Source organism: Jaculus jaculus, chromosome X (assembly GCF_020740685.1).
Source record: "Jaculus jaculus isolate mJacJac1 chromosome X, mJacJac1.mat.Y.cur, whole genome shotgun sequence".
In the NCBI taxonomy this organism is placed as follows: domain Eukaryota; kingdom Metazoa; phylum Chordata; class Mammalia; order Rodentia; family Dipodidae; genus Jaculus; species Jaculus jaculus.
Genome location: NC_059125.1, coordinates 21,332,281 through 21,348,125, shown reverse-complemented (window position 1 = coordinate 21,348,125; position 15,845 = coordinate 21,332,281). Strand labels below are relative to the sequence as shown.

Below are 15,845 nucleotides of genomic sequence, written 5' to 3'. Positions count from 1 at the left end.
CACCTTTGCACCAATACAGAATGGGAAAGGAATTGATTAGTTAATTCTTATGTCTTTAAATCTATGGTATTTTTTAAAACTTTGGTCACTTGGATCACTCACTAAATGGGGATTCTAAAGTTATTACATTGTTATGCACGTGATTATCTCAAGTCTTTAAAGATTCCCCTTTGACCTATCCATCAAAATTGTGATGTAAATAAGTTACTCATGCCAAATGCTAGGAAGAAGATGTAAGGTTTTAAAATCCTCCTTTCCTGCAAGAGCACCAAATGTTAGAATTCCATAAGAGAAAGAAATAGGATATAAGCTTCATTGCTAAGGCAGTAATATCTTTTTTTTTTTTTTTTTTGGTGATTTCAAGACTTTTAAATACACGAACGTTAAGCTATAAAAATATTTCTACAAATGCCTTATTATTCATCTAGGCCTCCCTGTGAATTTCTCAGGGAAGACTAAAATATGAAGTACAGTGTCTGTGTTGACAAATGGTTGTTTCTATTAAACTGTCTCAGACAGTTTGGGGGTGTATCAGTTTACCACCATGAGTGAATAGTTTTCAGTCTTCTCTTAGTCTCAGACTTATGGGGAAATTTGATGAAAGTAATGCATCTTCTTTGAAAGGAAATTACATATGCATGAATGCATTTGAAAAGAACAATTTCCATGCATATTTTAGAAGTTTCACTTATTCTAGAAGTTGGGTCTTGGCACACTCAGGTTAGGAACACTGGCACTAGATTAGAAACTACTATGTTATGTTTGTAAGAAATATGTTAAAATATCATAAACTTGATTTTAGAAAACTCTGGTGAACATCCTGCAAGGTAATCAATTGGATCCTACCTCTTGGGTCTTGAGGTAGGTCCTTGAAATACATGCCTATCTAATAACTTTTCAATCATACTGAGTAATTCAGAGAAAGGAAGGGATAATGTGGAGTCCATAAGCTGCTCTTGGGATCTGGAATAAGATGTAAATAAACATCTTATTCCAGATCCCAAGATTTAGCCACCAAATGAGTTACATTCCTCATAGCACAATTTTTAGTTTTCAAACCTTTTCAAAATTCAGAATTGTCAGTAAGAATTGGGGCATTGTAGCTAAATTCAGGTATCCAGTAAATTGTATAAAACTGACATTTATCTCTATTTTTTTTTTCTGTGTGGCTAAAAGCTTCACTTGAAATTATTTTGCCTTAAATTTACATAACATGATTTCGCTGCTAAGAAAAGCAATGAGTTTAATACAATGAGTATATCTAGTTTTTTTAAATATTTTATTTATTTGAAAATAAAGGACACGCAGAGTGTGAGAGAGAGTAAATATGGATGCTGAAGGGTCTTTTGCTATTACATATTCCAGATGCATGCACCACTTATGTATCTGACTTTACATGGATACTGGGGGATCAAATCAGGACAAATGGGCTTTGCAAGCAAGTGACTTTAACTGTGGAATAATCTCTCTAGCTCCAAGAATGGCTAAATTTATACTAGCTAGAAGATTTCAAATGGCAGAGCTGAGATTTTTCAGTGGTCAAAAGTGTTTGCTTGCTGAGCCTACTGACCCAGATTCAATTCCCCAGTGCCCATGTAAAGCCAGGTGCAGAAAATGGCATGTACATATGGAATTCATTTGTAAGAAAGAGGCCTTGACATGTCAATTCTCTCTCTCTCTCTCTCTCTCTCTCTCTCTCTGTCTCTCTCTCTCCCTCTCTCTCTCTCTTTATCTCATTTCTGTCTCACTCACACTAATATATAAATAAAATGACTTTTAAAAATTCAAATGACAAAGGATTAAAACCTACTTAATTTCAAATGGCTTTGATTATTTTTATGGTTTACATTAACTGACACCATGACAGAACGTGGAATGACCTAGGAAAATTATCCTTTGCTTATGCCTAGGAGGGGTTATTTTGATTAAGTTAATTTAGTTAGAAATACCAACTTAACTGTGGCCAGCACCATTTCCCAGGCTGAGGTCCTGAACTACACAAAATGGACAGAGCTTCCTCACTTTGGACTAAATGTGGCCTGAATGTGGCCACCAGCCTCAAACTCTTGCTGCCATGTCTTCCCTGAAATGATTGACTGTAAGCTCAAAGTATAGGCTGAAATAAACAGTTCCTTCCCAAAGTTTCTTTGGTCAGTGCACTGCAACCTGAAAAACAACTAATAAAAGTGTTATCCATGTGCCAGTATCTTTACGTGCTAAGCTTGCAGTAGTTACTTCTCTTGTTACTGTGAAAAAAAAAAAAAACTCAAAAGAAGCAATTTCAATTTCAAGTAGTAAGGATTTGTTTCTGCTGATGTTTTATAAAACTAGTCTATAATGGTAGTGAAGCCTTGGTGGATGGGGCTCTATGACCACAGGAAATTCCAGCAGCTGCTTGTTATAAGAGCATCAACCAGGAAGCAGAGAGACTGGCTGGAAGGAGGGTTAGGCTATATTTCTCAAGACATGCCAGCCATTGACACCTTTCAGCTAGTCTCCTCGATCTAAAGGTTTCACAATGTCTCAAAGCAGTGCCAGTGGTAACTGCTCAAACACATGAGCCCATGAGGGAAACATTTCTCATACAAACTATAACACATTTCTACACCTGATTTACTACTATTTACTGGCATCTCAATCTGGAGATGCCATAAAGGTCACAGACTGAACTGCTACTTTCTCTATCAAGTTTTTGCTCTCTTTCTATGTTGTCACCAGCAATCATCCTGTCACCCAATTGCCTACCTACCACCTACATTTCAATTTCTTGTTAAAATGGTTTTCTACCCTAATATTTGCAGCATTTACAATGGAACTCACCAAAGATTGCTCAAAGCTTTCCTCACATAGTAATTCTGAAGGTGGTCTTTCCTTTTTACCTGTAATCAGAATGAGAAATGTATAGACACTGATACTATGATAACATGAATCATTTTATACAGCTTTGAACATAAAAATCTCCATATGAGAAAAATTTCTTCTATTGCTTTTTATGAAACATTTTAAGTTGAGATAAAATACTTGTGCTATGAAATACTTTATGAAAATATTTCTAGATGAACTATAGATATAACAAGCATAGTGAGCCCAATTGCCACAGGTTTTAAGCATGAGGCATTATTGATAAAATCTTTATGCTGAAATAAAGCAAATGCAAACATTGAAAAGATCTTCAAAATACATTAAGATGTCATTTAATATATTGTGAGATTAATGTTTAAACTAAAACACATTGATTTAAATCTAATTACATTTAGAATTTAATAAAAGGCAGTTCTTATAAATAAGCAGAGATGAGGGTATCAGCACATCAATGCTGGGGGCTGGGAAATGATATAGCATAGGAAATTCTGATTTTGTTGTTATTTTATGAACTAGACTTCTTCTAACAGTGGTAATTGCAAAGAGAAGTTTGAAGGTTTTAAATGTATAATTATATAATAATTAATTTTAATTGCCAGCTTTATTGGATTGAAAACTGTTTGGGTGATTAGAAAGGCACACTTCTGAGGTTATTTATGATGGTGTTTCCAGAGACAATTAGCTCATGAGGGCTTGGACCTAATAAATGGCTTAATCTTTTGATGGATTTATCAAACAAGAATATTTTGCAGGTGGTAAATTAGAAAATGGGTCCTAGTTGAGGAAAATACAAAAGAAGACTGGAGGTATGTCCTTGACTGTTATATTCTTTCATGGACCATTCTTGTGTCCCCTTTTCTCTAGTTCCTGGCTACCTTGATGTCAACTGCTCTGATTTCCCATACTTCCCTGATGGTTGTAGTTACCTCCTTTTTGCTGGGACAGAACATCTGACCAAAGGCATTTGATGGGAGGAATGTTTTATTTTAGATATAGTCTCATAGGGAAGTTTCAAGATGGCAAGGAAAACATGGCATGAGCAAAGGCTGGACATCACCTCCTTGCCATAGCAGGTGGCAGAAAACTGTAATAAGGTAAGCTGAGCTCTAGCATGGGGAAAGTTCTGCTATAGCACTCCCTAAGCCAACCCCCAGAAACTCAGCTCCTTCAGGAAGGCTCCACATCTCTAATTGCCACTAGCTATGGCTCAAGCATTCAAAACCCATGAGTTTATGGGGGACATCTGATTCAAGCCACCATAATGGCCAAGTTCAACTGACATCTCTAGAACTGTGAGCCAATATAGTTAAATGTGATTATTTCATTCAGGCATTTGAACACAATGAGAAAACTCAAATATGAATACCTCACAAAGTATTGTAAGCCTGCATTCTACATCAAAATAACTTCATAGTAGCTATTGCATAAAATCTGGGGAAATGGCTCAGTAGATAAGAGCACTTCCCTCACAAGCATGAAGGCCTGATATAGCCTGAGTTCATTTCTTACTTTAACACCCTCATAAAAAGCTGAGTGTGGATACATATGGCTATAACCCCAGTCCTCTGTGAGACAGATACTGGAGATTCTGGGTCTCACTGGCCAAGCCAGTCTCACCATAAACATCAGCTTTAAGTTGAGAGAGAGAGAGAGAGAGAGTGCCTGTATCAAAGAAACACATAAGTAAGCACTAAAAGAAGACACATGATGCTCTCCTCTGGCTTCAACATGTGTGTATGGAGTGTACACATCTGCATACATTTATGCATATACCATACCACATGTCCTACACAAACCCATGCCAAACAAAATTTAAACAAAACTATTAGGAAACTTAGTTAATATTATAGACATATAATCCTAGCCCTGGGAAGAGGCCAGCTTGGCCCACATAGTGTGTCCCAGGCCAAACAAAGCTACATAGACTCACAAAAAAAACTAAAAGGAGCTGGGCATGCTGGTGCATGCTTTTAATCCTAGCACTTGGGAGGCAGAGGTAGGAGGATTTCCATGAGTTTGAGGCCACCCTGAGACTACAGAGTGATTTCCAGGTCAGCCTGAGCTGGAGTGAGACCCTACCACAAGAAAGAAAAAAAAAAAAAAAAAGAAGCATAAAGCTACTAGAAATAGCCACATAGAAAACACGATCATGATGTTGTAACCTTATTTTTAAAATTGTATTACATAGTAGTATATATAAATAAAACATATGAATGATGATATGAAGGCAGGAATTACTTGCTACCAAGCAGAGGTACCTGGATTTTATCGCTTATGCCCAAAATAAATAAATTATAGTGAACATAAATAACTTAGCAGCATATGTTGTATGTTATACAAGTCACAGAAGGTTAAGGGATATAACTTGCCAGTCACTAAAACTCACTCCAGCATCTGTTTATTTTGCCTACCTTTAGAAAATTCTATTGAAAAATATTTATAACTTTTTGTCCTTCCACCCCTAAAAGAAAATGTCAAGGAAGGAGGAAGATAAGGAAAGGGCATAGAAAGATGAGAAAATAATGTGTTATAGTTTCAGATGAAAGTTTTTTTAAGTGAATTACTTAGTAATTAAAGTAGATCTAATGCTGTATTTTCTAGGCAATAATGGATGAGCTATAGAACATATTATTTTTAATTGTATCAACCATTACCTAAGTGAAGAAAACAATGACTTCATGATCAAATATAGAAGAGAAACAAAGAAAAGAAATATTTGGCAAGACTTTTTTTTTTATATAAACCCTTTATAAAAAAAAGATTTTTATCTGCTCTTTCTTCATTTTAGGAAGGGAATCTCCATGTTTGATACATACGTTTTATAACCCTGTGTTCCTTAAGTCCACCACAGATAAATTGAAATCACAAGTCTTGGTAGAGAACAGGGACCAATAGTTTAATTTACTCTCTATGTGATTCAAATATGCAGTCAATGTAGCAAACTTCCAGCACAACAAATGTGAAAGAGAAAAGCGTAAGATGGCTTTAGCAAATATTTTGAGAGTGGGGAGATCTATTACCCTCAGCAACCATCACTGAACTCACCCATCCTGATAAGAATGATAAGGCTAACACATCTAAAATAACAAAATTAACCTCACTCTTTGCCAGTGAAAGTGACAGGCCTAAATTATGTGATCTCAAAATTTAGCATTTGCTATAAAATTTTAGACTGACTAAAGCTGAAAATAAATGGTGAGAGAAAGTTTTCCTGGCTATTAAATTCAGTGTGTTATTTCTTCTCCTTTTCTAAACATATAATATTCTATCTTAGCCCACTAATAAACATACTTTCACTAGAACACAAATTAAACAATCCCCTTATTTGAAAAGATAGTAATATTGGAAGTCATATGTAAATCAGTATGAGAGTAGATCATATCTAAAGCTTTTATCTCTTTTTATCAGTGAATATATTCCATTTTCCTCTTATAGAAAGCATATAGTATTTTTTTACATGCTTGGTACTTATTGGGGAGGAAAGGCACCTCTCACTTATTCTAATTCTGAAAATGTGCTAGTTCCTTGATGTATGAAAAGGAAAGCTATAGTCAGTTATAAAAACGTGACAGATGATTTAGGTGGCTATATTTATTAAGCTGTAAGCAATAAACGCTGAGCTCGGCAGAACGTACTGTAGGCAAAAATGCAAGTGATTTACTAGCTATCTAAGCACATGAGATTTGTAATGCATGAACCCCTCAGGCCCATTACTTCTTTTCAGTAATAGGAAACAATATTTTGGTGAAAATGACACATTTAATTTCAACTTTGTGCTGTAAAACAAAAGTGCAGCCTAATTTTCTTTTTATCATGATTTCCTTCCTTTCATAAAGTGTCTTTGCATGTCATTGGAAATACAAATGGTTTCTTAAGAAGCAGGAACAATAGAACATGAAAGAATGCATGTCTATTGGTAGACATCTATTGTTGACTCTGTGTTTATACATGGTTCATGGGATCAACTTGAGAAAGTCGTGCTGTGACAGACTCATTGTCTTCTGATGGACACACCTTAGAACTGGTTCTAATAGCTTAGTGCACTTTAAAGCCAATGTATATCCAGCTGACTGGTTTGGTTACATATGGATACTAAAACAGTTGTGGAATTGTCCAAAGGAAAAGGAAAAAAAGCCTGGGGGAGGGGAAAGGAAAGAGATACAATATTCCTAACAGAACTGATTGCACAAAATGTAGTGATAAAAGAGACCATATTTAAAATTTCAACTCCATTAATGATTTATACTTGGAATGCTATAGATATTCTGTATCTTATTATATCATCCTGTGAAATACTGACCTGTTTTGCAATTGCAATGCAAAAGATAAATAAAACCTCTTCCCAGTTACTTTGAAAATAGATTCTGCATTTCAGAATAAATGTTAAACAGCAATAATGATGATGGAATAGCTGACAAATGCAAATTTTAAATGGAGCAGAGTATCTTTCTAATTACTGGCTACATTTTATTCTTTGTAAGTGTAATTAGAAAGAGACCATGTTCCTTTAATTAGAAAGTTAATTAGATTGTGACCTCTTTTCCTGTCTTATTGTCTTGGACTACAGGGCAGTAGTAATTTACAAATCCCATAACCTATGTGTCTCTAATCCCCCAAAATCAGAGTAGTTGAATGCAAGTAGTGTTATTAGCAATAATACTAGGACTTACAATTCAGATGGGGTCTTCCAAGGATTCAGAAGAGTTCTGGTAGTGTGTGTGTGTGTGTGTGTGTGTGTGTGTGTGTGTGTGTAACTTGAACACTTTTTTTCCAGAGTTAGATCCATAAATTTTGTTCTTCAGAATATTGAGTCTCCTGTCCAGTGGCTCTCATCCTTTAGCATGCATAAATACATGAAAATTACATGAGGGGCTAATTAAAATGAATATCTTGTGAGTTCACATGTAAAAATCTTCTTTCAGTGAGTCTTGGACTGGCTAAACAAAGTTAAGCAAGTTTAAAGTTTATTGTGTGATATCTCAGAACCTTTTTTTTTTTTAATATTTCTTACTTGATGTAAGAAATGACTGTTTTTTTTTAACATTTTGTTTATTTTTATTTATTTGAGAGTGACAGAGGGAGAAAGAGGCAGTTAGAGAGAGAGAGAGAGAGAATGGGCATGCCAGGGTCTCCAGCCACTGCAAACAAACTCCAGACGCGTGTGCCCCTTGTGTATCCAGCTAACGTGGGTCCTGGGGAACTGACTCTTGAACCGGGGTCCTTAGGCTTCACAGGCAAGTGCTTAACCACTAAGCCATCTCTTCAGCCCTCTCAAAACTTTGATTACAGATTGCTTTGGGATCTCCAAGAATAACCTATGCATTGCTCCTCAAATACATTCGATTGTTCCACATGTTAGAATGTCTATAGTTTACTTTTAAATACTTTATCATTCACAACATGAAAGACAGCATATAGGACTTAATTTAAGCTAGACTATAGAGGTGGTCAGTGGTTTTTAATAATTTCCAAAGGAGTGTCCCCTATAATCAATTTAGCTCTCTATATCATAGAGCTACATTTGAGTTTTATTGTTTCACACTGTCCAGAAAAATGAGTTGTTAAAATGGCTAGTTATCTAGTATCTACTGAAGAATTTAGAGGTAATTTCTGACTTGTATTTCATGATTTTCCATGTAATCTATTATAGAAACATTCCCTATCCTGGTGTGAAAAAGGTATACAAAACTAGTGAGGCATCACTGTATAATGTGAGGAATTGTATTTTATCAATCTGATTCTTACTTCTAGAAATTTCTTAATAGCTTCACTCCAACTAGCCTAATTAGTTCTCTAATAGAATCATATTTGCCTCAGGAGCAAATTCCATGCAAAATACTATTCGACCACTTTAAAAAAAGATTTGTGATTTCATTCAATCCAATGGCTGCTTTATGCATGCTTGTTAATAAATGTCAGAAGAATTTGATCTGAGATTTGATTACATTATAATCTAGAAGCAAAACTCCTAGAGGGTGAAGCTACACCCTCCACCATCTCTAATCAGTGGCACTTTTGGTTATTTACAAAACACCCATAATACTTGTGCAAGATAAGATGGCCTTAAGTCAGATAACAATACTGCCCCCTTTTCCCCACTCTAAGTTTCTGTTTGAGTTGGGCTTGTTAGTGAAATGTTTTATGCAAATAGTGTTCATCAGAAACACTTAAGGAAAGGCTATAATATTATTTTCAATATCACAGAAGAAAGATGGCCTATTTCTCACAGAAGCAAAGAGCAATAGTAAATGTGTGTGTAACAACTCATTGGTGCTGTATTCGAAAATGCCATGCTGAATAAAATTGACACACAAAAATCACATAAGAGCACAAAGGTGAAGAAGAGATGATGAAATCATTTTTAAATTTTTAGTAACAGTTTCCAAGGGAAATAGTAACTTGGGAGAAACGGTCAATTTGCCATACTTGATAATGTAAACTGCTTTGTCTAGAAATGTAAGTTCTCTAGAGCAAGCAAAAATGGTTTGCCTATAGCACATTAGCAATATTGGGAAATTCAAAGATATCCTTTTGGTGTGTTCTCATTTTGCTTAATTTAAAATAAGATGTCCATAAGTGCATAATGTTAATACTGAGTAAAATAACTCTCATTCTCAATATAATGCTGCTTACAAGATATTTGCTCAATAAGTTTCTATGTTTGCATTGGGGTCATTTATGTTCATGTACTGCAACAGTTCCAATTTAACTTACTATGTGGGTTTAAAAAATATAGGAAAATCAGTAATTTGATAGAATAATTATCATTCTCTATAGGGCACCTTGAATGAATGCCATTTAAAGCCAGAATCAGTGGAGGGCACTCAATTTTGCAGGTAACTTTGGAATCGGTTGTTTGCTGGCCACAACAATTTGCCAATTATGAGAGAGGTAACTTGTAATATTTGCTAATATTTAGAATTTCTATCTGATTGTCCCAAAATGTGACTAATAAAAATTTACTTTATAAGTGGTTCATGCAAAAAGATAATGAATGTAGGTCTTCAGGTATTGTGTGCTGCCCTAGTACTCAAGGCCAGTAGTGAAAAAGTTAATTGATCTGCTTTTATGAATCCCTCACATAGCCACAGAAGACAGGGTGACTAACAATAAATATGCAATAAGTCTATGGTGATTAGTGCCATGATGAAAACATAAATGAGGATAGGGGATGAAGCTAGAACATAAGGATCCCATCTTCTCAAGCATCAAAAAGCATTTCAGATAAGTAGGAATTTGATAATATTTGAAATCTTCTGTACTATTGGATAAAGTGAGGTAAAGCATATGTACATTGTAAATTATTTAGTATGGGGGAGGTACACAGCAAATGATATGTTATATTCCATTATGATTTTCTTTGCCAACATTCTCACTTATGTCATTGCATTTCTATAAGCACCTAATATGATCATATTTGGTAAACAAACCTGAGAAAAGAATATTGAACTAATAAAAGTTCACTACCAATGGGCTGTCTTGTAGACACATGGGAGTTACACTCATGAACTCACAATAGCAGTGTGTTTCAGCATAATATTGAGCCCATCAGCATTCCATTATTAGTAGGAGAGGGACTCACAATACCCGGCTCCTCCTGGAATAGCTATGGATGGTGAATGGATGTTGGGGGAGAGGGAGGCATGTTCTTCAGTGGTGTAGCCACTGGTAATTTGCCTATCCTCTAATACACAAACAAAAAAAACCCATGTTTTGCCTTAATGGGTCAAAAAGAAAAAAATAGATGAAAGTAACAAAAGGATTTCATTGGAAAGAAGGGGTTGAATGTACAGTATATAAGAGAGGGTAATGGAAATAAATATGGTCAAAATATGTTATATATTAAAAATAAGCAAAAACAGTACATCACAATTGAACTACATAGTAAGGTGGGTAATGAGATTTTTCTGCATTGCTGCAACAGAAGTTGAGCCCTTACTATTTCTTTAGTAAAATCATTATTGTGATTATTGATTGAGAAAATGTATGTGAAAATATCTACTAAAATAATGTCAACTGCCATCAACAATTATCCTCTACTCTTTATGCATAATGCAATAATAAATTCTTTTAGATTCACTATTACTTTTAATTCTCTCAATTTCTCTATAATAAAGGTATTATTAAGATTTATAATAATGTACAAAGGGATGCATAAAGGATAACACAGACACTGAATTTTAGATATGGGAGTGTTAAAATCAATGCTTCATATAGAGGTATGTGTGCTCACTGTAAGGGCAGACCAACAGGAATATTGTCCTACTTTTGAACTGCCTTTCTTAGGAGGGGTGGTTCTTCCAGTTGCCAGAGAGAAATTGTGGTAACTGGCATGAGAGTGGGAACAGAGATATTCAAGGTATCAGGTCAGGGGTCTCAAAGGACTTGGCTAAGTTGTGACCACTGAGAGATGAAACACAGATCTTTGGTAATCTGATGGCTGCAAGAAATAAAAAAAAGAAAAAAGAAAAAAGAAAAAGAAAACAATGCTTATACCATTGATCATCACACTCACAATCTTACAAAAAACATTTGTCAAATGAAAAATTACTACATTAAAACTTGTATGTATTTGTGGGCTGGAGAGATGGCTTAGCGGTTAAGCGCTTGCCTGTGAAGCCTAAGGACCCCGGTTCAAGGCTCGGTTCCCCAGGTCCCACGTTAGCCAGATGCACAAGGGGGCGCACGCGTCTGGAGTTCGTTTGCAGAGGCTGGAAGCTCTGGCGTGCCCATTCTCTCTCTCTCTACCTGTCTTTCTCTCTGTGTCTGTCGCTCTCAAATAAATAAATAAATAAATAAATAAATAAATAAATAAATAAATAAATATTAAAAAAAAACGTGTATGTATTTGAGCTAACCTATAGAATTAAAAATTAAACTCTTTCTCCTAGCTCTGAAGCTCTGATGTATGTCTATGCATGTGTTGTTGTATGTTTGTTTGTTAGTTTGTTTTGTGAGAAATGTTGTTGAACCTTGAAATTGACTGAATGCATTTCCCTCCAAATTCATATATTCAAACTTACCTGCAAGTATAATAGTGTTAAGATGTTTAGCCTTAAGGAGGTGATTAAATCATGAGTAGGAATGATAACCTTATAAAAGAGGTTAAAGGAATTCTCTAGAACCACATTTTCCCCAAATGCCATGCAAGGTACCATATTATAAGCAGATACTAGTCTCAAAGCAAATATTGCACACCCAAGTGCCTTGATCTTGAATTTACCAGCTGTGAGAAATAAGTTTCTGTTGCTTTTAAACTAGCTGGCATCATATATTGTGTTCTGGTAACATAAATGGACTAAAGTGAACATCAGATATCAAACATACAAATAAGATCTTTCAAAATCACTTTCGTGGATCTGGATTTTTCTGTAGATAATAATTCCTGGGATGCAAACTACTGGCAGAGTAAACAATTTGTTCAGACTTTTAAGCCCTTACCTGCCTGGCATGTTGTTTGTCATGATCAGAAACTCCAAAATGGAATTATTCACACAATTCTAAATTATCACTGAATCAAGACATGGGAGATTCTATACTTTAGGTGTTTAAGAAATGGAATTTTGGGGCTGGAGAGATGGCTGAGAGGTTAAGCGCTTGCCTGTGAAGCCTAAGGACCCCGGTTCGAGGCTCGGTTCCCCAGGTCCCACGTTAGCCAGATGCACAAGGGGGCGCACGCGTCTGGAGTTCGTTTGCAGAGGCTGGAAGCCCTGGCGCGCCCATTCTCTCTCTCTCCCTCTATCTGTCTTTCTCTCTGTGTCTGTCACTCTCAAATAAATAAATTAAAAAAAAAAAAAAGAAATGGAATTTTGAACTTTCTGTCATAGAATGGCCTCAGTTGGTGCAAATAATATAAATTGTTGGACATAAAAAGACAATTGTGTAAATGACCTGTTTTTCATATCTAATGATGTTTCTCCTAACAATTTTGAGTTGAATGAGCTCATACTTCTGCCTTCACTGATAAACCATGGCATCACGTGTTGTTTCAATTTTGTTTAATTTGACTTTGAGAAAGTTAAATCTTCAAAAGTTTGTATGAACTTCACAAATTTTGTAAATAATCTACCAGATAAGGATTCACAACAGACTTTGTAAAACTTTAAAAAAATCAGTAAAATGTTAAGCGATATTCCTGCAAATATTGTTGTAATCTCTTTTTTTGCATATGCTTTGGTATATTCAAGGACACTTTATGAAACACAGGGAGACTTACAACAGTGAAACTCAGTCATTATTTTCTCTAATGATTACCACAATGTGTGGTATACAGTATGGTAGCTAGCCAAGCACTTACTTGGTGTTAATTGTTTGAACCACCATCTCCCCAAATTAATGAATATATCAAACAGCTAACAAGAAGGAAACAAAATGTTGCCCTTCTCCTTCTTCTCATTTGTTTGGGGTTCCACTTAGGGTCAGAGAACTAATTGGGAAAAATATTGCATATAGATATTGGATCAAATGTTTAATGATTTACATTTCCTACTCTCATCTACATCTTATTCTGACTTTTTGTAAACATCAAACTAAAGGAATGCTTAATTGGAAATTTATATTCTTACTTGCAGAACTAGTGATGAGTTCATATGGAGAGGGTATGGTTTAAGTTTTACTTGCAAGAGTCCAGTATGAGTTGTGGTGGGGAAAGATACTAGCAGGCAGTGAATGAATTTAACTTTTAGACCATGCAAAGAAGAAAACTGTTACAAGGGACATAATAAGGTAAATGGAGTCCTGAGGAGGATTTCAGAGCAGTAGCTCTGGGCTATCAGGTTACAGCATCTCCTGAGATGGAGGTGAATTTTCTGTTTGGGGAATTTGTACATCAATTTGTGGACTTTCCTTAGAGGGACTCACTTTCTTCACTGTTTTTGTTTTAAAAAATAGTTTATTGGTAATTTGAATATATGAACATAATATAATTCAGTCATATTTCTGTCATATTAATCTCCTTTGCACCCCTCCCTCACCCCATTCTATTGAACACCCTACTCTTTGTAAGTAATTTTTATGTTTTGATGTCTGTTCTTTTTGTTCTCCTCTATGTCCTTCAGTCTCATCTCTGCTGGGTGTTAAGCATCAAAATCAGAATGCTATGTCTACCCCATATTGGCTTACAGAACACAATTTCTAACTTAAATAAAAGGTGATAAAATGGGAAAGCAAGGGTATGGAAAATGTAGAGTATCCACACTTCATATTGCTTTCTTTATTTTTCTCATTAGTTAAGAAATAGAACAATCCCCTTAATCACAAACGTGTACGTTTAGTGATACAGTGTCCCTGGAATGAATGTGAGCCACAGCCAACTAAGGCCAGAGTGGCATAAAGAATCCCAAACTATATAATTAAACCTCAGCAGCTCACATTTTCCATGCTTTTGAGTGATATAATCTGCCAAAGAAGCCCTTTTTATGTAGCAGATGAATAGAGGTGTGTTGTGCAGATTTCTATAACCATAATAAAATGCCTTAAATAACTAACTTAGGAAAGGATTAGTTAGTTCACAAGTCAGGTGGTTCCAACTTATGATTAAATGACAAAAATAAAGAAGAGAAGAATGAGGAGAGGAATCTGCTCTTTCTGGATTTAAGCTACGTGACTTGGCCAGTTTATATGATTTTGAATGTCAAAATGTATAAAAAGGTTTGTTGATACTACATATGTATATATCATAGAGTTTTGAATACTTAATGACTAATATAATGTCTTAACTAAAATGTCAAAACATAGTAGGCCTCACCTATGAGTTACTTTTGTTGTCTGCTACCATTACTACCCAACAGGAATACTTTTCGACATTAAGGGGGATTTGTTCACAGAATATAAAGAGTCATTGGGCCCTGCCTCTAGGTCAGTTACACTTATTTCTCCAAAAGTGTTATCTTCTGTTCAATTCAAAAATGGATACCCATATACCTTCACAAATAGCAATAATAAATGGAAATTTGCCTATCTTGGGTTGAAAGAATTGTTAAAGGTCCCCAAAAGAAATGAAGAAATTGCTGCTAAGTAATATTCCTGGAACAAGAAATCTCTAAGGAAGAGAAATAATGTAGTTTTACCTTTAGGAGAAAGAAAATGGTACAAGACAGAAGAACTAAGAGCCCTAGAAAATGGCAATAAAAAAGAACAAATAGGATGAAAGAGACTAATAAAGTAAATAGAGCACAGAAAAGCTGAGGTGACTGGCAACTGACAAGAAATGGTCTTTTTATTTTGACTCCTAGTTTATGAATCTGACATAGCAATTGAAAACTACTAAATAGGGGCTGGAGAGATGGCTATGCAAAGCCTAACAACTCAGGTTTGATTCCCTAGTATCTACCTAAACCTAGATGCACAAAGTGGTATGTGTGTTCAGATTTCATTTGCAGAACCTAGAGGCTCTGGTGCACCCATCCTCCCCCCTCTGTCTCTCTTTTCTTTGTTCAAATAAATAAATATTTTTAAAGTGCACTAGTAAACTGATCAGCCTAAATATTTCATCACATCCATCATGGTGGAATATATTAGCAGAGTGTCCCAGTTATAACAGACTAGGATCTATCTTGCCTTCTAGTGTTTTAGAGAATAGCAGAAAACTTCAATAAATTTGGCACAGGAAATAGGTAACCAATTAGAAAATAAAATATTAGCTTATGTCAATGTACTTAAGCTGTGAAAAAAAAAATCCCCATATTTTAAAAGGGGTTTAATTGCTTAAGAATGTCCCAATCCACAGAGTATCAGAATACAACCAATACAGAAGGAGACTTGAATAATTTCTACAACCAGAGCCCCAGGTTTATTCTCACACAATGCTGAAAGGTTTCTAACCCTTGTGCTATCCATAGTCTGTATTTTTTGAGTTGATATTGACAGGGGTTTTGTTTTGATGATTGGTTGGTATTATCATCTCCCAGAAGCAAAAGAGTTCTTTAAGGAAGATGAACATTTTCTTAAGTGTGTGTTTGCCATTTGTATTTCTTCCTCTGTGA

The 15,845-nt window shown here is 35.3% G+C and overlaps 1 protein-coding gene and 1 non-coding gene across 3 annotated transcripts in view; both read left to right on the top strand.

Moving 5' to 3' along the window:
• Positions 1 to 15,845, top strand: part of Il1rapl1 (interleukin 1 receptor accessory protein like 1) — a 1,362,835-nt gene that overhangs the window by 1,252,302 nt on the left and 94,688 nt on the right. The gene's annotated exons all lie outside the window — the stretch shown is intronic.
• LOC123457008 lies at positions 10,990 to 11,304 on the top strand. The gene has a single exon (XR_006634854.1). It is a non-coding gene; the product is annotated as a small nucleolar RNA U85 (small nucleolar RNA).